This window comes from Dasypus novemcinctus, chromosome 20, assembly GCF_030445035.2.
Source record: "Dasypus novemcinctus isolate mDasNov1 chromosome 20, mDasNov1.1.hap2, whole genome shotgun sequence".
Lineage (NCBI taxonomy): Eukaryota > Metazoa > Chordata > Mammalia > Cingulata > Dasypodidae > Dasypus > Dasypus novemcinctus.
Window position 1 is genome coordinate 20,253,740 of NC_080692.1, and position 27,460 is coordinate 20,281,199.

The following is a 27,460-nucleotide window of genomic DNA, read 5'->3' on the forward strand; positions in this document are numbered from 1 at the left end:
GGGTCTCAAACCATAGATTTATCATTATTTTTTATGCATTTGCATTTTAGAACCTGTAAGAATTAAAAAGTAAAGTTACATTAAATATACATATATATAGTACAATAGCTTACTGTGTCTGTATGTGTTTCTCTTTGAGTTATACTGTTTGGGGTTTGTTGAGCTTCTAGAATGTACATATTTATGTCTTTTGTTAAATTTTTTCTGCCATTATTTCTTTGAATATTCCTTTTGCCCTTTATCTTTCTTCTCCCTTAAGACATATATTGGTATGCTTGCTGCTGTCCAACAGGTATCTCAGTTTATGTTCATTCTAATTCTTTTTTTCTTTCTGCTCCAAAGTCTGACTCATTTCCATTGTCTTGTCTTTGAGTTTACTGATTCTTTCTTCTGCCACCTCCAATCTGCTGTTGAAACCCTTTAGGGAATTTTAAATTTTAGTTATTGTGGTCTTTAACTCTATTATTTGGTTCCTTTTTAAAAACTTCTCTTTATTGAGATTCTCATATTGATCCTTGTTTTCCTGATATCCTTCAGTTCTTTCTCTGTTTTCCTTTAGCACCTTGAGCATATTGAGGATCATTCTTTTAAAAGTTTTTTCCAGTATGTCCAAAGTCTGGAATTCTTTGTTGATGTTTTCTGAATTTTCATACTGTTCTTTTGGATGGGCCATTATTTTCTGTATCTTTGTCTTGTACTCTTTTGTTGCATTTTACATCTTATTATTTTAAAACACTAATTCTGGGACTTAGTCCCTGAGCAATTTGTTCCTTAAGTTTGTAGGTAGCTAGTGATATGATACAGATTACCTTGAATACCAGGAATTAATAAAACCAAACAAACCAAGTAAAAAATACCTTTTACAGTCTTTGCAAAGATTCTGAAAGACTGCCTTGGACTGGTGCTCTCCTTCAGAATTTAGCCTCCCATCAAGATCAGCAATGACTGAAGTAATGAATGCACAACTTTGTGTGATTATACCAAATATCACTGATTGTACACTTTTAAATTTTTGTCTTGGGAAACAGACTTTGGCCCAGTGGTTAGGGCGTCCATCTACCATATGGGAGGTCCGCAGTTCAAACCCCGGGCCTCCTTGACCCGTGTGGAGCTGGCCACAAGCAGCGCTGATGCGCGCAAGGAGTGCCGTGCCACGCAAGGGTGTCCCCTGCGTGGGGGAGCCCCACGCGCAAGGAGTGCACCCGTGAGGAAAGCCGCCCAGCGTGAAAAGAAAGAGCAGCCTGCCCAGGAATGGCGCTGCCCACACTTCCCGTGCCGCTGACGACAACAGAAGCGGACAAAGAAACAAGACGCAGCAAACAGACACCAAGAACAGACAACCAGGGGAGGGGGGGGAAATTAAATAAATAAATCTTAAAAAAAAAATTTTTTTTTGTCTTTATTCATTTCTCCAATATTATTAAAAAAACACGAGGTCCCCACACACCCTCCCCCCACCCCTCCCCTCACAGCACCCCCCCCCATCATCATGAGACACCCACTGCACCCGGTGAACACATCTCTGAGAACCGCTGCACTTTGTACACTTTGGATGAATTGTATGTTTTATTAATATGCATCAAAAAATTTGATTTGTTTAAAAAAGATCAGTCTGAGATGAATGCAAAGTATACAGGGTCCTCTCCATCTTTCGGTGAAAACCTATGTCTTGTCCTGGGTTTGTGCTTGCTAGTACTTCAGGAATTACCCCATTTAAGGAATTCAAATGCCTCCTCTACCCCCCATGATATTGACTTTCTCCCCTCCTTGTTGCTCTAGTATATCACTTAAAGCAGGAAATCCTTTGCCTCAGACTGCTTTGACTGATTTCTTACCCTGCTTTAGCTATCTGCAAGCCGCTTCTGTCTGTAGGGCAAGTTATGGGAGAGGGAGCTACAGAGGAGTTTCTTGAGTACAGGCTGGCTCCACAAGGTAGAGGGAAGAGGGTTGCAGGGGGCTAGCAAGGGTGCCAGGGGCTTTTCCCTCTGCTTTGATAGCTGTATTTTCTTGCTTTGCTCCTCTCCCAGTTGCTACAACCCTTTAAACTATTTTCTGTAATTTCAAGGACGGGTACTATCTTTGAGGCTCCTCTTCTGCCTGAAGGGGTGTTGGAACAATGGCCACCCTCAGAGCTGGCCCGCAGCAGGTCAAAAGCAGTGATCTGTGATCAGACCACACATAACCGCATTTTGGAAGACTAGGTTCTCATAGCCCACTCTGGCACCAGAAAGCTGCACCAAAAGCTGGGGCTGCAGTCCCCATTGCTGCCTGCCACGATGCTGGGGGATGGTAGTTGCTGCATGGCGGGTGAAATTCACTGGTATTTACTGCAATTTACCAGTCTCTTCCTCCAGCTAGTTGATTCAAACAGTTCCTGCCAGTCAATAGTTGTTTTTGTGGATCACCTGAGTCCTGGGAGCTTCCTACCCTGCCATCTTCCCACAATCCTTCCTTTCCCTCCTTCCTGAAACCGTTCTTCATTTGGTTTCTAAGACACTACACATTCCTGGTTTTCCTCTTTTCAGTCATGACTACTTCTTCCTTATCTCTATCTAAACTCACTGCCTTCCTGATCTCATGAAGTCTCATGATTTCAAATACCACATTCGCAATACTGGTTTTCAAATTATGCCTCCAGTCCTAACTCCGATCTAGATTCAGGTCTGACCTCCCACTCTGATCTCTACTGATAAGTCCAACAGGTCTTGCAAACTTAACAAGTTCAAAACTGAGCTCCTGGTATATACCTCCCATCATCAAAACCTCCTCTCAGAATTCTACATTCTAGTAATTATTAATTTATCCTGTCAGTTGCTTAAGACAAAAAAAAAACAACAAAAAAGTAGAATCTGATGACTTCTTAGCACCTGGTCATTACTATTCTGTTCTGCCCACTATTATCTCTTGTGGGGATGACTACAAGTCTCTCAACTGATATCCCTCCTCAACTTATCTTCTGCCCTCAATCCCATCCCCTGCTTTTTTTTTTTTTTAAAGATTTATTTATTTATACCCCCCCTTTGTGGCTTATTTTTGCTGTCTGTTCTGTGTCCATTTGCTGTGAGTTTTTTCTGTGCGTGCTTGTCTCCCTTTGTTTGCTTCATCTTGCTGCATCAGCTCTCCATAGCGTAGGCCGTCAGCTCTCGGCAGTGTGGAAAAGCTTGCCTTCACTAGGAGGCTCTGGGATGCGAACCCAGGGCCTCCCACATGGTAGATGGGGGTCCAACTGAGCCACAGCTGCTTCGCTCCCTGCTCTTACCACAGCAAATAGAGGGATTCCTTATAAGTCAAAATAGGAAACTCCTTTGCTCAAAAGTCTCAGAAGGGGAAGCAGACTTGGCCCAATGGATAGGGCGTCCAAATACCACATGGGAGGTCCACGGTTCAAACCCTGGGCCTCCTTGACCCGTGTGGAGCTGGCCCATGTGCAGTGCTGATGCACGCAAAGAGTGCCGTGCCACGCAGGGGTATCCTCCTGCATAGGGGAGCCCCATGCACAAGGAGTGCGCCCCATAAGGAGAGCTGCCCAGCACAAAGGAAAGTGCAGCCTGCCCAAGAATGGCGCTGTGCACACGGAGAGCTGACACAACAAGATGACACAACAAAAAGAAACACAGATTCCAGGTACTGCTAATAAGGACAGAAGTGGTCACAGAAGAACACACAGCGAATGGACACAGAGACAGACAACTGGGCGGGGGAAGGGGAGAGAGAGAAAAAAAAAAGTCTCAGATGATTTTTCCTCTTACTCAGAATGTCAGTCTTCATAATGGCCTACAAGATCCTGCATGATCTGGCTGCCTCATTACTTCTGGGCCCTCATCTACTACTCTCTTCTTGCTCGCTACTCCAATAACACTGTCCTCCTTGTTGTTCCTCAAATATGCCAGGCAAACTTCTACTTCAGTGCTATTGCTTTTGCAGTTTGCTTTGCCTATATGTTCTCCCATTTATGTGTCTTGCTTCCTCTCCTCCTTCTGGACTCAAATGATACCTTCTTGGTGAAGTCTCCCCTGACCACTCTGGCATTCACTTATCCACTTTCTCTGCTTAGTTTTTACCTATTACCATCTGATACACTATCTATTTTATTTATTTGTTCTCTGTCTGCTCCATTGGAATGAGGAAACTCCCTAAGGGCAAAGATTTTTATCTATTGCAAAGATTTTTATCTATTGCATCCACAGTGGTATCCCTAGTACCTGAAATAATACCTGGCTCACAGTAGATGACTGATAAATATTTACTGAATATTTTTTAAAATTCCTCAGTAAGAATTTGACTCTGTTAAACATCTTTTTCTTTCAATGGTCAGTCTATCCAATCTAGCTAGAAAATGTGTTCCTGCTTTCTACTTGCTTTCTCCCACAGTCATCCCTTCATATATGCCATCTCTTTTCTTCTAGAGTGCCATCCCTAATTCGCTCCTTTAAAATGATTAATCTCCTTCAAACTTCCTCCCTTCCACAAAGCTTCTCGAAACTGGGCCAATTTGCCTCCTGCCAAAAAGAACCTATAAAATAAAAGCAGTTATTGGATTGGTATGGTAGGATCATGGGTGACATCTTAAAGATAAATTCCAATGTTCTCAAACTACTAACTAGGAACTTTAAGATAGTCTTCCTTGTAACAACCTGTAACCTCTCTTCTCCTTCAAAGTGACTATTCTTACTCCTCCTTCCTGACTACATTCACCTTTTATTTCGTTTCATAATCCCTAATGATCTGGCTTCTACTACAACATGAGAACTGATGTACTTCTAGGACAGCTAACAAGCAAATTAAAAAATCCAATTGTTCTTTTCAGTTCCCATATTCCTTCATTCGGTAAGTCACTTCCTGACTTGTATGCTTAATTTGACAGGGGGCTACCACCCTTTTTAAAAAATATTCCTTTCAGTTGACAGTGTAGACTCTGCAATCAAACAGACTTGGGTCTGAGTCAAATTTCTGTCCCTTATTAGCTGTATGACCTCAAGCAAGTTATTTAACCTCTCTAAGCCTCGGTTACTTACTAGAAAATGAAGAGAATAATAGTATGTCTGTCATAGGTTGTTATCAAGATCAAAAAAGCTCAGTGTCTGACACATACAAGATTCAGTAAATACAGGCAATTATTATTACTGAAAAGTTTACTCCCGTGGCTCAAAAGGTTGTTTCAACTTTCTTTAGCACTCCCTCTAGCCATCATTTTTCCCACTGCTTTTATGATTATCTCTACCATCTAAAACACTATATGGCATAGTGTTTTAGATGAATTATTCACAACTTTTTATTTCCTAATTTTCCTAATTTTATCTCCAAATTTCCAAGGGCAAACTAGACATTTTCACCTATTCATCCCAGTGAACTTCTAATGTCTAACTTAAAAAAAAACATCCAAGTACACATGATGCTTTAGCATCTCAAATACAATAGTACCCAAACATGACAAATCATCTTTTTCACCCACACATGCTCCTTCTGACTTCCCTGTTTTAGTGTAATTCACTATCTTCTGAGCAACCTGGGCTTGAAAAACTTAAATTCATATTCTTCCTGACCCAACCACTCAGTCATATGGAAGTCCTATATGGGAAGGGGACTTGGCCCAGTGGTTAGGGCATCCGCCTACCACATGGGAGGTCCATGGTTCAAACCCCAGGCCTCCTTGACCCGTGTGCAGCTGGCCCATGCACAGTGCTGATGCACACAAGGAGTGCCCTGCCAAGCAGGGGTGTCCCCGTGTAAGGGAGCCCCATGTGCAAGGAGTGTGCCCCGTAAGGATAGCCGCCCAGCACGAAAGAAAGTGCAGCCTGCCCAGGAATGGCGCCGCCCACACGGAGAGTTGACACAGCAAGATGACGCAACAAAAAGAAACACAGATTCCCAGTGCTGCTGACAACAGAAGCAGACAAAGAAGAACACACAGCAAATAGAGAGAGCAGACAACTGTGGTGGTGGTGGTGGTGGTGGGGGGAATAAATAAATAAATAAATGTTTGTTTGTTTTTTTAAAAAGAAAGTCCTATATATTCTCTCTCCAAAACTACCATGTTAATTCAAGATCTCAATACCTTCTTACACAAACTATTAAAATAGCTTAACTGTTCTACCCACCACTTGGCTTCCCTGGACCATCTTCCCCAAAATCATAAAATTCAATTGATACATTATAAACTCCTTAGCTTAGAATTCACAACTTTCTATACAAGAGCCAAACCCATCTCCTCTCCTACCTAAATTTCCCCTAAATGTATCCTGTGTTTCCGGATAATTTTCTTACCTCAATGACTTGGTTCATATGCTTCCCTTCAGCTGGAAGACAGCTGCACCCAATCCCCAACCCTCAGGATCTCACTTATTGAAATCCAGTCCGTACATGAAAACTCATCTGAAATGCTACCTCTTTCATCTCTTCATCCAAAACGATGTCGAAATGATCTAACCGCCAAAGAAATGCAGCATTTTTAATTCTCCAAAAGATAGTAACATATTAGAATTCTTTGCTATTATTTTTCCACGATAGTGTATTTTTCTTGCAGTCAGATATTGTGTCTTATTCATCATTCTATCTTCCAGAGGGCCAAGCACAATCGTCTTGTTTATAGATAAACTTTCAGCTAGCTCCTGCTCCTCCATCTCTATGCTATCCTCCTTTAGGTACATTCCTTTATAGCTGGTCTACTTACAATTAGCACTTGCTTAGTTAGCATTTTGACGCTTAGTCTCTTATTTACCCTTCACAACTCTGTTACATATTTTTATTACCCCTTATTTTACCAACGAGAAAACAGGTTTAGAGAGGCCTGAAGTGAGGGAATACAGCACCCAGATCCAGGACGCCCAAATGCTATACTACTTTTTTCACTTTACCTCTTCTATAGTCCCTCATTGCTACAGCTCCCCAGCCCTCCGGCACCTCCGAGGTCTCTTTCCAAAATCTAATTTCACACTTCCCGTCCCAACCGCTCTTACTAGCCCATATTTCAGGCTGACGTCCCTCTCTTCCGCATTGCTTACGCAGTTTCTTCTTCACCAGGTTTTCTTTTCAAGGGCCCATTCCCTACCCCTTCACAGTTAACCCGAAACTTTATACTCACGCCAAGCGAAGCCTCGGAGTCAGAGTAGCCAACGGAAAAACAAAAATTAAATCCGCGACAGCCGCGGCGCCATCGAGGATCCACGAACCCGACCAATCGCTCACGAGGTTACACGACCCTTTGAATTGCACACCAATAGGAGAGCGGCGCACACAGAGGCACGCCCTCCTTCCCGTGCCTCGCCAGGAGCCCTGCAAAGCAGAGATTGCCGGGAAATGTAGTTTTTCTTCTGCAGGCTGCACTCGGAGCGGAGTGGAAACGTGCTGTTTGGAATCAGAAGGCCCTAGTTCTGGGCACCCCAAGAGTAATCTTGTTCAACTACTCTGTTTTCATGAAAAACGACGCAGAAATGCGATGTATAGTCATGGAATGGATCGCAGGAGTACTTCAGCGATCCGAAGTACTTGTATGTGGTGTAATTGAAAAGATGTCTCAAGAAGGTAAAGATTCCAAGAGAACGGTTCTCCTTCACTGACTTTGTGGCCTGGAGCTACGGTAGGACCTGAGATTCAATTTCTACAATCAGGGGATTATGAATTTAAATGATCCTGTTTTTGACAGCAGATGCTGCTTCCTTTTCCTGAGGGGTATGAGAAACCGGCTTCAATCATAAAAGCTATTTTAAAATTGAACTTTCTTTTCAGAAAAGCAAGGTGATGTGTTTCTGGCATTTCACACTGTAGCCAATTTTTTCCTTGAAATTTTAATTCTCTTGAATTTTGTGACAACATTCTCACATCTCTCCACCATTCTTAGTATCATGTGCTGGTTTTTCTTTTTCTACTGGTGAAGGAACTAGTATTTTTCTGGGAAACTTAATTAGCTCAGTACCAATAACTGAATAGAAAACTTTTGCTTTTCCTGCTTGTACAGGAGAAATCATAGGTTTCACAGCCATAGTAGAACATATGTAGCCATCTCAGAACAAAAATTAATATACTGGCAGGAGCATGTATTTATCATGCTCCCACCTTCTGTTAATGCTAAATTTAAGAAGTAACAGCTCTTGCCCTCTGAGAGAAAACAGGCAATACACATGCAAATACATTATAGGAAATATGAGCACTCAGAAAGTACATACCTGTCCAGGGAGCTTATACCAAGAACACAAGTAAATAATTAGTACCATATTTTCATTTTGTAAAACTACAGGGCAGAGAGAGAGTAGAAGACTGATATTTATTATCCTCCTCTCTATTATTATAATTTGGGGTTTTAATGTCACGTCTAGGATGGTATAAAATAGAGAATAAGGACTGTGCCATCTGTCACCTGTGAAGGCATATGTGGTATATAAGATTATTGAGAAAGACTTTACAATAAATTTGGACTAATCCAAACCAATTATGAGAGAATAATTGACTCTTGTTTTTTATTTAGACAGTTCAGGAAATACAAACTTCCTTCAAAAGGCAACTGTGATGATTAGATTCATATGTCAACTTAGCCAGGTAATGGTGTCCAGTTGTTTGGTCAAGCAACCACTGGCCTAATTGGTATTGTGAGGACATTTTGTGGATTTAAATCATCAGTAAGTTGATTGCATCTATGGCTAATTACCTCTGTAGTCAGCTGAGTAGATTGCCTTCAGCAATGAGAAATGCACCCATCAGCTGAAGGCCTTAAAAGGCAAAGTGATTATTTCAGCAGTCAGAAGAGAGAATTTCCATCTCTACTTCAGCCAGCCAGCTTCTCCTGGGGAATTCATTGATGATCTTCATCAGAGTTCCTAGCTTGCAGCCTGCCCTACAGAATTTGGACTTGTGCATCCCCTCAGTCATGTGAGACAATTTTATGAAATCTCATAATATTTACAGATCTTTCCTGTAATAGAGAATCCTAATATAGCAACTGAATAGTGTTTTCAGTCAAGCCATGTAAACTGGCTTATTACAAATTATACAAATATTTTGGTAAACAGAGGTTTAGAGAGTCAAATGATATGTTTCGCCTGCTAAATACTTTAATTTTTTTGAGGTACAGGGGTCAGAGATTGAACCCGTGACCTTATATGTGGGAAGCCAGTGCTCAACCACTGAGCCACATCGGCTTCTTTGAGTTGGTCTTTCATTTGTTTTGCTTTTTTGTTTTTGTTTTTTCTGAAGGCACTGGGAACTGAACCCAGGACCTCCCATATGGTAGGTGGGAGCTCAGTCGCTTGAGCCACATCTGCTTCCCCCTAAATACTTTCTTTTTTTAAAAATTTTTAAAAAAATTTTAGTTAGTTATTTTTATTGTCTTTTTAAAAAAGATAAATAGATCACATAAAACGTTATATTAAAAAACAAGAGGGAAGCGGACGGGGCTCAACTGATAGAGCGTCCGCCTACCATATGGGAGGTCCGTCCAGGGTTCAAACCCAGGGCCTCCTGGCCCATGTGGTGAGCTGGCCCACATGCAGTGCTGATGCGCGCAAGGAGTGCCATGCCACGCAGGATGTCCCCTGCATAGGGGAACCCCACGCACGAGAGTGCACCCCGCATTAAGCTGCTCCACACGAAAAAGTGCAGCCCGCCCAGGAGTGGCGCCACACACGCGGAGAGCTGATGCAGGAAGATGACACAACAAAAAGAGACACAGATTTCCAAGTGCTGCTGAGAATGCAAGCAGACACAGAAGAACACACAACAAATGGACACAAGAGAGCAGACCACTTGGGGGGGGGGAGGAAGAGGGGAGAGAAATAAATTAAAAAAAAAAAAAAGCAAACCCTAATTTGTTTAAAAAAAACAAAAAATCAGAAGAGGTTCCCATATACCCCACTCCCCCCGCCTCCCACTCCTCCCATATCAACATCTGCTTTCATCAGTGAGGCACATTCATTGCATTTGGTGAACACACCCTGGAGCACTGCCACACTGCATGGACCATAGTTTATATTGCAGTTCACACTCTCCCCCAGTCCATCCAGTGGGTTATGTCAGGATATACAATGTCCTGCATCTGTCCCTGCAATATCATTCAAGACAACTCCAAGTCCTGAAAATGCCCCATATCTTAGCGCTTCTTCCCTCTCCCTGCCCTCAGGAACTCCTGTGACCACTGTCTCCACATCAATGATACAATTTCTTCCATTGCTAGAATCACAACAGTTCTATAGTAGAATACCAGCAAGTCCACTCCAATCCATATTATATTCCTCCATCCTGTGGACCCTGGGATGGCAATGTCCACTCCACCTCTAAATCGAGAAGGGGCTTAGATTCCACATGGCTGATGGATGCGATTCTCCTGCTTGCAGTTGTAGGCACTCTTGGTTCCCTGTTACGGTGGTTGACCACCCTAAATACTTTCTAAAAGTACACTTTGAGGGGAGCCATGTGGTTCAGTGGTTGAATGCTGGTTTCCCACATATGAGGTTCTGGCTTTAATCCCTGACCCTGATAACGCAAAAAAATTAAATAAATAATTAAAAAATAAATAAAGGTACACTTTTAAGGGTCAACTAGTTATTCTAAGAAATACATGCAATTTGTCATTTAACTCTCCCCTTTGGAATAGAGGATATCAAATTAAAACCCAGAACTAATTCATAATCTAGGAAAGATGGCAGAGGATAAACTGATAAACTGAAAAATACCTGATACTTTCATAGAAGCAATAACAAGGTGTTCATTTCCATAACATCATATATTTGGTCTTGTTGCTGAAGAGAACAATTTACAATGCACTTAAATTCACTGATAATGTTATACCTTGCCTTACAACAATTCTTTATCTGTCAATAGAAAAGAACAGGTGATTAGGAATCCATAAAAATTCAGATAAACGCAAATCATGTTCAAGGAAATAGTACTAATATCTTGGGTAAAATAAAAGCTGTGGTTACTTTGAGTGAATGTAGAGAGGACTGAGTATGTGTGTTCAAATAATCTGACTGGAAGGTAGTTGTCAATACTTTAATTATGGGAAGACAATAGAGAGGGGTAATTAGTTTCTGTTGACCTCAATTTTTAGGTACAAATATTTTCACCAAAGATCTCCAAGAAGAGATAAAATAAAACTACCAGTTACATGTTAAGAATATGTCAAGGCTGCTTTTTTATTTTTTATTTATTTTTTGTATTCACAGACCTTTAAGGACATAGTGACCATCTAATAATAAAATTCAATTAGTGTGGGGTAATATTCCAGGAGAAGAAAAAATGCACATATGGAAGAGCTTTTGCTTAAAAGATTATTTTACACCAGGATTTCAAACATGGTAACCAAAAGGTCTTTCATTTAAACATCAAGAAACATAAAAGAAAGTTATAAAGGAAAGAGTAAATTGAATAACACATGGCAGCATTTCATAAGAATTTGGAGACGTAGATCTCAGGGCAACCTTGGGTTCAATGACTCCGGTAGGTAAAGTGATCTAAAAATTTTTAAATGTGACATTTCAAATGATCATTTCATTAAAATAATGACAAAGGAAGAAGGAATTATTTAAAATATATTTTTATTAAAGAAGTTAATATATAAAACAATCATACATTTGTGTAGAATTTATATACAACCCCCTTCAGCAACACACCACACCATTGTGGAAACTTTGTTACAGATTATGAGATATTATCAGACTATTACTGCTAACTATGGTCCGTAGCATACATTTAGTATTTTTTTTTTCAGATTTATTTATTTTACTTTACTTATTTATTCCCTCCCCCTTGTTGTTTGCGCTTGCTGTCTGCTGTCAGCTCTCAGCAGTGGTGCAGGCCAGCTTACCTTCACCAGAAGGCCCCAGGAACTGAACCTGGTGCCTCCTATATGGTAGACAGGAGCCCAGTCGCTTGAGTCATATCTGCTTCCCTGGCATATTTTTCTATACCACCTTACTTAATTAATACAGTACGTCTTTGGCATTGATGCAAGAATATTACAGTGCTGCTGTTAACAATAGTCCATAGGTTATATTCATTGTGTTTTCCCCATGCTTCTCCACATTCCCATCACCCTGCAATAGTGACGTACGTCTGTTCTACTTCACAGAAAGACATTCTTGCCTTTGTACTATTAGCCACAATTCTCATCCACCTCTGGTACACTGTGTTATTCAGTCCTTAGATTTCAGTCTCTAGCTTTCTTTCAATTGACATTTACATCCCTAGACTACCCTTTTCCATCACAATCCCATTTATAAACCAGCTGCTGCTCACTATAATGTGTCACCATTATTCTATCCATTTCCACAATTTTTTAAAAAAAGATTTTTAAAAATGTATTTCTCTCCCCTTCCCCCCCCCCCTTGTCTGCTCTCTGTGTCCATTGGCTGTGTGTTCTGTGTCTGCTTATATTCTTGTCTGTGGCACCAGGAATCTGTGTCTCTTTTTGTTGCGTCATCTTGCTGTGTCAGCTCTCTGTGTGTGCAGCGCCATCCCTGGGCAGGCTGCGCTTTTTTTCACGCAGGGCGGCTTTCCTTACAGGGCTCACTCCTTGCGCGTGGGGCTCCCCTACGTGGGGGACACCCCTGTGTGGCACGGCTCTCCTTATGCACATCAGCACTGCCATGGGCCAGCTCACCATGCGGATCAGGAAGCCCTGGGCTTGAACCCTGGATCTCCCATATGGCAGGTGGATGCTCTATCAGTCGACCCAAGTCTGCTTCCCTATTTCCACACTTTTACAGTCAAATTAATTAAAACTTCTACATACATTAAGCATAAATTCCCCTTCACAGCCCTCCTCTTATCTCCTAATACCCTGTACTCTAAGTTTTAACTCCATGTGTTTATTCTTCATATTTAGTTCATTTTAGTGAGGCAGTATGATATTTGTCCTTTTGTATCTGGTTTATTTCACTTAGCATAATGTCTTCAAGATTCATCCATGTTTTTATCATATGTGTCCCAATTTCATTTCCTCTTACTGTAGAGAGTATTCCATCATATGTATATACCACATTTTGTTTATCCATTCATTGGTTAAGGGACATTTGGGTTTTTTCCATCTTTGGCAATTTTACATAACACCACTATGAACATTGGTGTGCAAATGTCTTTTTACATCACTTTTCAATTCTTCTGCATATATTCCTAGTAGAGGAATTGCTGGATCGTATGGCAGTTTTATATTTAGCTTCCTGAGGAATCACCAAACTGTCTTCCATAGAGGCTGTACCATTTTACAATCCCACCAACAGAGGAGTGTTCCTGTTTCTCCATATCATCTCCAGCATGTATTGTTTTCTGTTTTTCAATAATGGCCATTCTGTGTGGTATGAGATGATACCTCATTGTTTTGATTTGCATTTCCCTAATAGCTAGTGATACTGAACATTTTTTCATATGCTTTTTGGCCATTTGTATTTCCTCTTTGGAGAAATGTCTGAGTCTTTTACCCATTTTTTAATTGGATTGCTTGCTCTTTTAATGTTGAGTTGTATAAGAAGAAATATTTTAAGTCATAGTTTTTCAACCTTTATATCATAAAAATTTAATCTCTCCTTTCTATTCTGATTTGCCCCTATGAAATATTTGAAGACTATCTTCCCCAACTCTTCATAAAAATGCATCTTAAGTGTATTGTATATGCATCCCTATTAATTGAATCTGTTGACTTTTATTTTCTGTAGTTTGAAGTATGAACAACAAATCTTGTCTGTTTTTTAAATACTGAATATTGTTTTTTCAAACTATACATCCCTCTTGCAACCCCAATCTGAAACACTAAAAAGCACTGGTTTATAGTGATGTTCAGGCGCAGCACTGGGTGGAAGCTCAATAGAAATGTCTCCTCAGTTAAATTGTTGACCTTAATTTTTTAAAAAAAGATTTATTTATTTATTTATTTTTCTCCCCTCCCCTCCCCCACCCTGGTTGTCTGTTTTCTTTGTCTATTTGCTGCATCGTCATCTTTTGTCTGCTTCTGTTGTTGTCAGTGGCACGGGAATCTGTTTCTTTTTGTTGTGTCATCTTGTTGTGTCAGCTCTCCATGTGGGTGGCACCATTCCTGGGCAGGCTGCACTTTCTTTCGCGCTGGGCGGCTCTCCTAATGGGGCGCACTCCTTGCACGTGGGGCTCCCCTATGTGGTGGACACCCCTGCGTGGCAGGGCACTCCTTGCACGCATCAGCACTGCGCATGGGCCAGCTGCACACGGGTGTTGACCTTAATTGAATTCAATTACAGATTACCAGATACAGAAGAAACTACTATCATTTTGGCCGACATGAATTTAGGGGTGTTTTTAACTATATCTTATTTCCTGTAATGTTAAAATATTTAAGAGAACCATGGACCTCAGGGAAGATGGCAGACTAGAAAGACACAGGACTCTCCTCAGAAAAATAGCTAGGGGACAGACAGAAAAAATGTTATAGTTTGGGACACCATGGGAAGGCTGGCCACCACCCGGAAGAGAGAGGGGGATAGGAAAAGAATCTTGAAAGCAAAACTGAGTTAATGCTGCAGCTGTAGCTGCAGGCATCCTCCTCCACCCTATAGACAATTTTGAATGCTCAAGTGTTGGGCTGGCGGCTACAGACAAAGGGAGCTGCAGGGATCCATCTCCCCAGGATGGGACAGAGAGGGACACAGCATACGGCTGACTCAGCTTTTGATCCACAAATTTGGTCAGCTGTGTTCCATGACAGTTCAGGCTGGGAGGGGCCATGCTGTTGTTTGCCCCGGCCAGCACTGGTTGTTGAGGACATAGAGGGGAGAGGAATTATTTCCTACCTAGGAAAGAGAGGCTGCTGCCAGCAAGACTGGAGAACAACCCCTGGGAAAGTTTGAATTATGAGGCTCTTTGCCTGTAGGCACGATCTTTTATCACATTGATCTTGTCCAACTTGCAGCTAACACGCGCTGACCAAGCTTTGAACTGAGAGGGCTTTTGAAGAGTGCCATCTGCTGGCAGACCAAGCGAGTGCATGAGAGAAAATGAAAAGTAAATAATTTAGAGAGGCTTTTTCCAGCCTTTACAACCTCCTTCCCCAAGGCCCTTGCAAGTGGAACTGCAACCCATTACTGGGTCCAGGACCCAGATTTGAGCAACTAACAAGGACAATCTTAAAGACCCAGAAGAGGTTGAACGAAGAATGAAAGAATGGCAGTAACACACAGCCTCCCAACCAACACTCAATCCTTACGAAACAGAGAAATTGAGCATCAGTGTAAACTCACCACCAAAATCAGATGCCTAGACATCGGCAAAAAATTACAAGCCATACTAAGAAAATGGAAGAGATAGTTCAAGTAAAGGATTATATCAAAGCCTCAGATGAGACCCAGGACTTGAGAAAACTTCCAAAATCAAATTTATGAGTTGAAAGACAATATGGCTAAAGAGATAAAGGACATCAAGAAGACACCAGGTAAGCACAAAGAAGAATTTGAAAACCTAAATAGAAAAATAACAGAGCTCTTGGGAATGAAAGACATGATGGGTGAGATAAAAAACACATTAAAGGAAGTGGATGTGGCTCAGGCAGTTGGGCGCCTAGCCTCTCACATGGGAGGTCCAAACGTCTGATTCTTGGTGACTCCTAAAGAAGACAAACAAACAATGAGCAGACATTGAGCAAAAAACAAAACAAAAAAAGACCAAAAAAACACCAATGAGCAGACAAGAAAAAAACAATGAGCAAAGAATGAGCAGACAGTGAGCAAAAACAAAACGAGCATGGACAGAAGTAGCTAAAGCAGTTGGGTACCCACCTCCCATATGGGAGATCCCAGTTCGATTACCAGTGCCTCCTAAAGCAGAAACAAACAGACTATGACCATACAACAAGCAAAAACAATGAGCAAAGGGACAAGGGAGCCATGTCAGGGGAGAAGGGGGGAATTTAAAAAAACACATTAGAGGGAGTGGATGTAGCTCTGTTGAGTGCCTGCTTTCCACATCCCAATGTCCCAGGCTCAATCCCTGGTACCTCCTAAAAACAGAAACAAAACAAGCAAGCAAGAAAATGAAAAAACCAACTTGGAGGAGCTGGTGTTGCTCAGTGGTTAAGCATCAGCTTCCCACATATGAGATCCTGGGTTCAATCCCCGGCCCTGGTGCCACAAAACAACCAACCAACCACACTAGAGGCATACAACAGCAGACTTGAAATGATAGAAGAAAGAATAATGATACAGAAGGCAGAACAGCTGAAAGCAAAGAGAGAACAGAGAGAGAAAAGATTGGAAGATACTGAGTAGGGGCTTAGGGTGTTGAATATTAACACGAAGTATCTTGACATACATGTCATTGGAGCTCCAGAAGGAGAAGAGAAGGAAAAGGGGAAGAAAGGGTATTTGAGGAAATAATTGCTGAAAATTTCCCAACTCTCAAGAAGGAACTTAATTTACATGTCCCAGAGGTGTAGCAAACGCTAATCAGAATAAATCTGACAGATTCTACTCAGAATGTCAAACGTCAAAGACAAAGAGAAAATTCTGAGAGCAGCAAGGGAGAAGCAAATCATCACATACAAGGGATGCCCAGTAACAGTTAGTGCAGATTTCTCATCAGAAACCATGGAGGTGAGAAGACAGTAGTAGGATACAGTTAGATACTGAAAGAGAAAAACTGCCACTGAGAATGCTTTACTGGTAAAATTGTCCTTCAAATATGAGGGTGAGTTTAAAATATTCACAAACAGAAACTAAGATCATCAAAAAGGATCTGCCTTTGTAGGAAGTATTAAGGGAGCCTTATATCCTGAAAGAAAAGGGAGAGAGAGACTTAGAGGAGTGTGTAGAAGGGAAGAATAGCAGAACGGATAACGAAAAGAGTAAAAAGAGAGAAGAAAATATGATAAGACATATGGAAACCAAAGAATAAAATGGTGGAAGTAAATAATGAATTTACAATAATATCATTGAATGAGAATGGATTAAACTCCCCAATCAAAAGATACAGGTTGACAGAATGGATAAAAAAACATGAGCCAGGGAGAGGATTTGGCTCAAGGAGTTGAGCGCCAGCTTCCCACATACAAAATCACAGGTTCAGGCCCTAGCCCCCTGTACCTCAAACAAACGAACAAAAAAACCTAAGCCATCCATACGCTGCCTACAAGAGACTCACCATAGACCCAGGGATACAAACAGGATACTCCATGCAAACAATAACCAAAAAAAGTGCAGGGATAGCTATACTAATATTAGACAAAAAAGATGTAAATGCAATAAAGTTATAAGAGATACAGAAGGCCATTACATACTAATAAAAGGGACAATCGACCAGGAATAAGTAATAGTCATAAATATCTCTGCACCAAATCAGGGTGCCCCAAAATACATGAGGCAACCTCTGACAAAACTGAAGGGAGAAATAGATATCTCTACAATAATCTTTGGAGATGTCAACATACCACTCACATCATTAGATAGAACAGCTAGACAGAAGATAACAAGGAAACAGAGAACATGAACAATATGATAAAGGAGCAAGACCTAATAGAAATATATAGAACATTGCATCCCAAATCAGTGGGTTATACATTCTCAAGTGCTAATAGATCTTTCTCCATAATAGACCACAAGTTAGGTCACAAGGCAGGTCTCGATAAATATTAAAAGACTGAAATTACACAAAGCACTTTCTCATATCATAATGGAATAAAACTAATTCAGCTAGAAAGGGGAAATTTTGCAAATGTATGGGGGCTAAACAACACACTCCTAAACAATCAGTGGGTGAAAGATGAAATTGTAAGTGAAATTAGTAAACATAATGAGAGGAGTGAAAACAAGAACACAACATCAAAATTCATGGGGTACAGTGAAGCAGTGCTGGGAGAGAAATTTATAGCCCTAAACAACTATATTTAAAAAAAAGAGCTAAAATCAAAGATCACACTGAACAACTGGAGAGAATTAAAAAAACAGCAAACTATTCCCAAAGCAAGCAGAAGGAAAGAAATAGATTAGAGCAGAAGTAAATGAAACTGAGAAGAAGAAAAAAAAAATAGAGAAAATCAACAAAACCAAATGCTGGTTCTTGGAGAAGATAAATAAAATCGATAAACCCCTAGCAAGACTAAGAAAGAAAAAAAAGAAAATGCAAATAAATACTATCACTAATGAAAGACTGCACAGAAATAAAAAAGGATCATAAGAGGATATTATGAGAAACTATATGCCAACAAACTAGAACCTAGATGAAATGGACAAATACCTAGAAATGCATAACAACCTACACTGACGCTACAAGAAATACAATAACGTAACAAACCAATTATATTTAAAGAGATTGAATCCATCATCAAAGATCTCCCAGCAAGGAGCAGATGTGGCTCAAGCAGTTGAGTGCCTGCTTCTCCCCTGGGAGCTCCCAGGTTCAGTTCTGATGCCTCCTAAAAATAAAACAAAACCAAAAAACAGAAAGTGAACAACAAGCAAAACAAACAGAAGAAAACACAAAACCCAATTCTGGGAAGCCAATGTGGCTTGGGTTGAAGTGCCAACCTCACACATACAAGGTCCTGGTTTTACTAATCCCTGGCCCCTGTTACCTCAAAAAAAAAAAAAAAAAAAAATTAAATAACTAATTCCCCAAAAAAGAAAAGTCCAGGACCAGATGGCTTAACAGGTGAATTCTACCTAGCATTTTGAGAAGAATTAACACCAGTTCTATTTAAACTCTTCCAAAGAATTGAAATGGAGGGAAAATTGCCCAACATATTCTGTGAAGTCAACATCACCATAATACCAAAGCCAGATAAAGATACTGCAAGAAAAGAAAATTACAGACCAATCTCTCTAATGAACGTAGATGCAAAAATTCTCAATAAAATAATTGCAAATAGAATCCAATAGGATATCAAAAGAATTATACACTACAACCGGTGTGGGATTTATTTCTGGTATGCAAGTGTGGTTCAACAGAGAAATTCAATTAATGTATTATGCCACATTAAAAAATTCAAGGGAAAAAATACATGATTATTTCTATAGATGCAGAAAAGGCATTTGAAAAAATCCTTTCTTGATTAAAAACAGCTTTGAGGGAAGTGGATTTGGCTCAGCTGATAGAGCGTCCACCTACCACATGGAAGGTCCAGGGTTCAAACCCAGGGCTTCCTGACCCATGTGGTGAGCTGGCCTGTGTGCAGTGCTGACATGCACAAGGAGTGCTGTGCCATGCAGGGAGCCCCACGCACAAGGAGTGCACTCCGTAAGGAGAGCTGCCCTGCATGAAAGTGCAGCCTGCCCAGGAGTGGCGCTGCACACACGGAGAGCTGCAGCAAGATAATGCAGCAAAAAGAGACACAGATTCCCGGTGCTGCTAACAAGAATGCAAGCGGACACAGAAGAACACACAGCGAATGGACACAGGGAGCAGACAATGGGGGGGGGGGGGGGAGGAAAAAAATCAAAACAACTTAGATAGGACTAGAACAAAAGTTCCTCAATATGATAAAGGGCGTATATGAAAAACTCACAGGGAACATCCTACTCAATGGGGAAAGTAGAAACTTTCCCTCTCATCAGGAACAGGACAAGGATGTTCACTGTCACCACTGTGACTCAACATTGTGCTAGAAGTTCTAGCTAAACCAATTAGACGAGAAAAAAAAAAGACATCCAAATAGGAAAACAAGAAGTAAAACTCTCACTATTTGCAGGTGACATGATCCTGTTTTTAGAAAATTGTGAAATGTCTTCCACAAAGCTACTTGAGCTAATAAACGAGTTCAGCAAAGTGGCAGGATACAAGATCAACATGCAAAAATCAATAATGTTTTTGTACACTAGTACTGAACAATCTGAGGAGGTAATCACGGAAAAAAATTCGTTTACAATAGCAACAAAAGACTCAGATACCTAGGAATCAATGTAACCGAAGAAGTAGAACCTATATGCAGAAAACTACAAAATTGCTAAAGGAAATCAATGAAGACCTAATGGAAAGCCATTCTATGTTCTTGGACTTGAAGACTAAATATCATGAAGATGTCAATCCTACCCAAACTCCTGTATAGATTCAATGCAATCCCAATCAAAATTCCAAAAGCCTACTTTACAGAAATAGAAAAGGCAATTACTGAATGTATTTGGAAGGGAAAGTGCACCCGAATAGCCAAAAGCATTCTAAAAAAGAATAGTGATGAAGGAGGAGTCTTGCTGCCTGACCTTGAAGCATATTAGAAAGCTTCAGTGGTCAAAACAGCATGGTCTTTTATAAAGATAGATACATTGATAAGTGGAATAGAATTGAGGGTCCAGAAAGAAACACTCACCTCTACCAAATCTACCAAGTCCATGTTAATGGATCAAAACAGTCTCTTCAACAAATGGTGCTGGGGCAACTGGATATCCTTAACCAAAAGAATAAAAGAGGACCCCTATCTCACTTCCTATATAAGAATCAACTCAAAATGGATCAAAGACCTAAATATAAAAGCCAGTACCATAAAGCTACTAGAAGAAAATGTAGGGAAACTTCTTAAAAACCTTGTGGTAGGTGGTGGCTTTTTTGGACCTTACCCCCAAAGCAGGAGCAACAAAAGAAAAAAAAAACAGGTAAATGGAACCTCCTCAAAGTTAAACACTTTTGCATCTCAAAGGTCTTTGTCAAAAGGGTGAAAAAGCAGCTAATTCAATGGGAGAAAATATTTGAAAATCACATGTCAGATAAAGATCTACTATCCATGATATATAAAGAGATGCTACAACTCAACAATAAAAAGACAAACAACACAATTAAAAAGTGGGCAAAAGACTTGAATAGCCATTTGTTTAAAGAAAATAAATACAAATGGCAAAAAAAAAAACCACTTATGAAAAATGTTCAAAAACACTAGTGATTATGGAAATACAAATCAAAGCTGCAATGAGATATCACTTCACACCTATTACAATGGCCATTATTAAAAAGACAGAGATCTACAAGTGTTGGAGAGGATGAAGAGAGATAGGAACACTTGTTCACTGTTGGGAATGTTGAATGGTACAGCCACTGTGGGGAGGACTGTTTGGCAGTTTCTAAAGAAGCTGAACATAGATTTGCCACATGACCTGGCAATACCACTTCTAGGTATATACCCAGAAGAACTGAGAGCAATGATATGAACAGACAACTGCACACCAAGTGTTAACAGTTTGATTTGGTTATGAATTCCAAAAATAGATATTGGATTATGTTCATAATCTGGTCTGTACCTGGGTGTGATTGAGTTATGATTGGGACTTTGATTGGGCTACATCATTAGGGCATTGAGTCCCCACCCCTTGGTAAGTGGGGACTCACAGATAAAAGGCATGGCGAAAGACAGAGTTGGAGGGTTTATTGATGTTGGAGTTTTGATGTTGGAGTTTGATGCTGAAGCCTTAAGCAGGAGCCCTGGAAACTAAGCTCACAGAAGAAAGAGAAGCAAGCCAGGAAAAAGAAGCAAGCCCCAGGAAGACAGGAACTCTGAACCCAGAGAGAAGCAAGATGCTGGAAGGGAGGAACCCAGGAAGTCTGAACCCTCACAGACATCAGCAGCCATGTTATGCCAACCTGTGAAAATAGACTTTGGTGAGGGAAGTAACATGCTTTATGGCCTGATATCTGTAAGCTCCTACCCCAAATAAATACCCTTTATAAAAACCAAGCAATTTCTGGTATTTTGCATCAGCATGTCTTTGGCTGACTAATACACGAATATTCATAGTGGCGTTATTCACAGTTGCCAAAAGATAGAAACAACTTAGGTGTCCATTGACCAATGAATGGATAAACAAACTGTGGTGTAGTCCCACAGTAGAATATTATGCAGCTATGAGAAGAGAGGATGTCATGAAACACATGACATCCATGATGAACCTGGAGGACATTATGTTGAGTGAAACAAGACAGACACAAAAGGACAAATAGGGTATGACTGTGCTATTATGAACTAAATATATTGTATAATTTCATGGAGTTACTAACTTGACTATGAGTCACCAAAAAAATAGAATGAGATTAGAGAATGGAAACCTGAGGGTTACCTTGTGTAGAATTGGTAAAAAAAGTTGTGTGTTAATCTTCGGAAATGAATAGAAAAGGTGAAAGCACAACATAATGTTTGTAACTAGCAGTGTGATTATATGGATATGACAGTGGTTGATAGGGAAAGTCTAAGGTCATGTATGTTACAAAAAGGAAAGATAAATATAACATGGGACTGTATAGCATAATAAAGCCTCTTGTGAAATATGAGTAATATTGCCTATATAAGACTTTTTCTTTGAAACTTAACAAATGTATGTTAATGTTACAAGATGGCAATATCAAAACAAAGAAAAACATTATCCTAAGTGAAAGAAACCAGACACAAAGTACTATATATTGTATGATTCCGTTTGTATAAATTGTAAATATAAATTAATTTATAAAGATGAGATTAGATTAGGGCTTATGTAGGGATGGGGAAGGATAGAGGGATTGAGAGGTGACTGCTAAGGGGTATAGAGTTTTTTCTTTTGAAATAAAGAAATTGTTCTAAAGTTTTTGTGGTGATGAGTGCACAATGTGATCATACTAAAAGCCATTGATTGCACTCAATGGATGGACTGTATGGTATGTAACTATATCTCAATAAAACTGCTTTGAAAAAACAACAAAAATATTTAAGAGAACCAAACCATTTTATAGCATTTTAGAAGAACCTAGTAACATACATTGTTAAACCTTAAATAATTAGCTAATGCCTCTTTTTTTTTTTTTAATATTTATTTATTTCTCTCCCCTTCTCCCCCCACCCAGTTGTCCATTCTCTGTGTCTATTTGCTGAGTCTTCTTATTTGTCTGCTTCTGTTGTCAGCGGCACGGGAATCTGTGTTTCTTTTTGTTGTGTCATCTTGTTGTGTCAGCTTTCTGTGTGTGCAGTGGCATTCTTAGGCTGCACTTTCTTTCGCACTGGGCAGCTCTCCTTATGGGGCGCACTCCTTGCGCATGGAGCTCCCCTACGCGGGGGACACCCTTGCGTGGCAGGGCACTATTTGTGTGCATCAGCACTGCACATGGGCCAGCTACACATGGGTCAAGGAGGCCCGGGGTTTGAACTGCGGACCTCCCATGTGGTAGGCAGATGCCCTATCCATTGGGCCAGGTCCACTTCCCCTGAAAAATTCTTAATTCTTAATTTTAATAAAACTTGTCTCTTGAAATCATCTGAATAATGAGGTTGGAAGTACACGTAAAACACTTCTGCTACATACTGAAGTAACAGGATTTTCTTAAGGAGAATCACTTGTGAGGTAAACTAGCCAATGTTTTCTTGGAACACCATTTTACTTGAAAGAAGAACTATTAGACGAACTATGATTATTCATATTTGGTATTTGACAGGCAATTTCTTGAAAATGAGTGAAGTATGCCTGTCTTTTCAATGGAAATAACTGACAGCATTTGTTGGCAATGATACAACCTAGGCTTTCAAGTGAAAAATTATAATTTTGGAAAACTTGTATCTGCCAATGTGATTGACAGTTTCACAATACTTAGACTCTTCTGATGAGATTGGTGGTAATATTTTTGTGATTTAAAAATGTCATGTAATGATATGTGCTAACATTTGGAAGATATGTCTAACTCAGTGAACAAATACATTCCAAATGACCAACATGTGATGTTACAAAGTAATGAATACCCCAAGGGATTACTACCAATCACTAACTGGAGAAGCAACTAGAAAGAGACCTTGAATAAAAGGGTCAACTCAGACCAGCAGAATATCTCAGCCTACATGTTGGATCAAGTGTTAAAAACTGCTCTTTGACCTTGAATAAAAGGGGGAAACGGCTAAGACAAATGAGTTGATATGGCTAAGAGTCTTCCAAAAAGAGTCAGGAGGTCATCAGAGGGGTCGCGCTTATGCACACCTCAGCAGGACCCCAGAAAAAGCCAAAATAGATAAAACCCTAGGTCCTGGTTCTCCTGAAGGCTATGGAGATCCACAGGGTATATAGTCATGGCAGATGGATTTGGAGCTCTGTGCCATGTCAGAGGGCCCTACTTTGGAATTTGTGCTCCTGAGTGTGACAGAGTTGGACTCAGATGTGACTTTTCTACACATGCCTCTTCTGTCACTTTTACTGAACCTGTGCTTGGTGCTAGGGATGGTCCATACTCAGGAGACTTGAATCCCTGGACTGCCCATGTGCCAGCTGGGCCCTGAACCTCAGCAGAGTGGTGACTCCTACTCTCTGGTTTGTTGGTCTTACCTAGGTCAGCTAACAGGGAGGTGAAGATGGTCAACCACCACATCAGGGAATCAAGAGTGCCTACAACTGCAAGCAGAGGAACTGCATCCATCATCCATGTGGAATCTAAGCCCCCTCTTGATCTAGAGGTGGAGAGGACATCGCCATCCCAGGTCCACAGAATGGAGGAATAAAATATGGACTAGAGTGGACTTACTGATATTCTACTATAAACCTATTGTGACAAGTAATAGAAGAAATTTTAGCAACGAGGTGGAGAAAGTGGCCACAATAGTTGCTGAGGGCAGGGGGAGGGAAGAAGAGATGTGATGTGGGGGCTTTCTTGGGATTTTGAGTTGTCCTTAATGATATTGCAGGGTCAGTTGCTGGGCTTTATATATCCTGCCATAACCCACTGAATGTACTGGGGAAGAGTGAGAACTACAGGGTAAACTATTATCTGTGTAGTGCAGCAGTGCCCCCAAATGTGTTCACCGAGTGCGATGAGGGTGCCGCAATGATGAGGGAGGTTGTTGGTGTCGGAGGAGTGGGGTGGTGGTGGGGGTGGGAGGTATACAGGAACCTCTTACATTTTTTAGTGTAACTTTTTTTGTGTGATATATATATCTTCAAAAAATAGAATTTACAAATTGATGTGAGGCGTGGGTTATATGGGAAACTTTTATGTTTTTTGTTTTTTTTAATGTTTTTTAATGTAACATTCCTTATGATCTATTAACTTTAATTTTTTAAAAAAGCTAAAAAAACCACAAAGTAATGAATAGGTAAAAATCTGTTCAAGGACAAGGCTGACTACCATTTCAAAATAAGGGTACAAAAATTTAATTGACATAATTTTAGATACCACATTGCTATTCTTTAAGAAACTAATTATCTGAAATGGCTATTAAAATACTTCTCTTTCTTTTCCAACTATGTACCTATGTGATGCTGGATTTTCTTCATATATTGCAGCCCAAACACTGTATTATAAAAGAATTTATGCATTAGCAGATATGGTCATCCAACTAGATCCTACTATGCCAAATGTTAAAGAAATTTTTAAAAAATGTAAATTAATGCCATTCTTCTCACAAAATTCTGATTAGGAAAATGTAGTTATTATTCATAAAAGGCATTTACATTAAAATTAATTGGTTTATTATTTTTATTTTTAAATTGATAAATATCTTAAACATTTCTTTGTTTTAATATCTAATGTGATAAATATCAAATATATAATCCACATAGATAAGTAGTTTTGAGGGTTCTCATAATTTTTTTTTTCTTCCTGAGGTACCAGCTGCTGGGGAAAGAAACCTGGGACCTCATATGTGGGAAGCTGACGCTCAACCACATAGCCATATCAGCTTCCCCAAGTTGGTTTTTTGTTTTTTGTTTATTGTTTGTTTTTGTTTTTTCAGGAGGCATTGGGACTTGAACCTAGGAGGCAGGCACTCAACTGCTTGAGCCACGTAATTTTTTTATGATTATAATGTGGTTCTGTAAAGTGGTACTAAAATCACTGCTAAAAACTATACTTGAAATAAATGTTAGTTATTTACAAAATTCAGTAATTTTGAATTTTCACTATCTGAAATTAGCCAGGCCTCAATTTATCTGAATTTGTGAGGTTTTATTGAATTTAAAGAAAATTTGGATATCACAGCTAGCCATTTAATTGCCAGAGATAAGTATTCATTTTAATGTATTCTAGCACTTAGGGTAGTAAATTTTTGATAAATACACAATACTATAATATTTAATAGTGTTTTCCTGAGAAACTATTTTCAAGGAATATTTAATGAAAAACAACAACTACAGCAACAAAAAACAAAACCTATAACTATGGTCTCATTCGTTTTGCCCAGAAACTCACATACTATTGTTGTAACTGTCAATTTAACATCCTGTGTGTAGAATGGTGTCATAGGAACTGATAAAACACACGTTTCAGATCTTTACAATAATAATCCCTAAAGGGATTGGTATGGAGGGGCTCACTTTCCCTTAGGGAAGCATCAGAATCTGGCATTCGTAAAACTGGACTTTTTTTTCACCCTCACCACAGATTGATTCACTGCCCTTCTCTTACAGACTCACTGCTAGAGGGACTGTTACAGATTTCTCATGAGTATTGAGGCAGATAAAAATAAGTTTGAGATATGACCTGGCAGTTCCAAGTCTAGGGTATGTACCCCAAATAATTGAAAGCTGGGTTCCAAAAAGATATTTGCACACCAATGTTCATAGCAGCATTTTTCTCACTAGCCAAAAGATGGAAGCAACCCAAGTGTCCTGTCCATCAACAGATGAATGCATAAACAAAATGTGGTAGGTAGACACAATGGATTATTATTCATCAATGAAAAGGAATGAAGTTCTGATACATGCAACAACATGGATGAACCTTGAAGACAACATCCTGAGTGAAATAAGATGCAAAAGGATAAGTAATATTGTATGATTTCCTTGATATGAAGCAATTAGAATAAATTCATAGAATCAGAAACTAGAATATGGGTTACCAGAGGCTTGGGTGGGAATGAAGAATTCATGTCTTACTGGCAGTTTTTCTGTTTGGGGTGATGGTAAAGTTTTGGTAATGGATGTGGTGATGGTAGCACAACATTGTAAATGTAATTAACAGCACTGAGTTATATATTTGAATGTGGTTAAAAGTGGAATTGTTTGTTACAAGAATAAAAAATATTTAAATTGATTGAGAGGCATTATCCAGTGAATATTTTTAACTTACTAGTTACTTTATTTTATTATTATTATTATTATTATTTTTTTTTTAAGATTTATTTATTTATTTAATTTCCCCCCCTCCCCTGGTTGTCTGTTCTTGGTGTCTATTTGCTGCGTCTTGTTTCTTTGTCCGCTTCTGTTGTCGTCAGCGGCACGGGAAGTGTGGGCGGCGCCATTCCTGGGCAGGCTGCTCTTTCTTTTCACGCTGGGCGGCTTTCCTCACGGGCGCACTCCTTGCGCGTGGGGCTCCCCCACGCAGGGGACACCCTTGCGTGGCACGGCACTCCTTGCGCGCATCAGCACTGCGCATGGCCAGCTCCACACCAGTCAAGGAGGCCCGGGGTTTGAACCGTGGACCTCCCATATGGTAGACGGACGCCCTAACCACTGGGCCAAAGTCCGTTTCCCGTTATTTTTTAATGTTACATTCAAATCCAGTGACTTTATATTCTACCAGTGTTCTGCTTACAATAAATAGGTAAATATACCTTGAAAGAATAACAGGGAAAAAATAGGGATGGTCAAAGCTTTTA

At 40.0% G+C, this 27,460-nt stretch overlaps 1 protein-coding gene and 1 long non-coding RNA gene across 2 annotated transcripts in view; one reads left to right on the forward strand and one right to left on the reverse strand.

Annotated features, from left to right (window-relative positions):
- CCDC77 (coiled-coil domain containing 77) overlaps positions 1 to 7,195 on the reverse strand; it is a 48,633-nt gene extending 41,438 nt beyond the window's left edge. Inside the window, exon 1 of the mRNA XM_004457674.5 lies at positions 7,082 to 7,195. The gene's annotated coding sequence lies outside the window, so the exon portion shown is untranslated. The remainder of the gene's footprint in view (positions 1 to 7,081) is intronic.
- Positions 7,196 to 7,300: 105 nt separating this feature from the next.
- Positions 7,301 to 26,895, forward strand: LOC131274775 (uncharacterized). The gene is made up of 2 exons (XR_009182051.1): positions 7,301 to 7,576; positions 24,199 to 26,895. It is a non-coding gene; the product is annotated as an uncharacterized lncRNA (long non-coding RNA).
- The last annotated feature ends 565 nt before the right edge of the window (positions 26,896 to 27,460 follow it).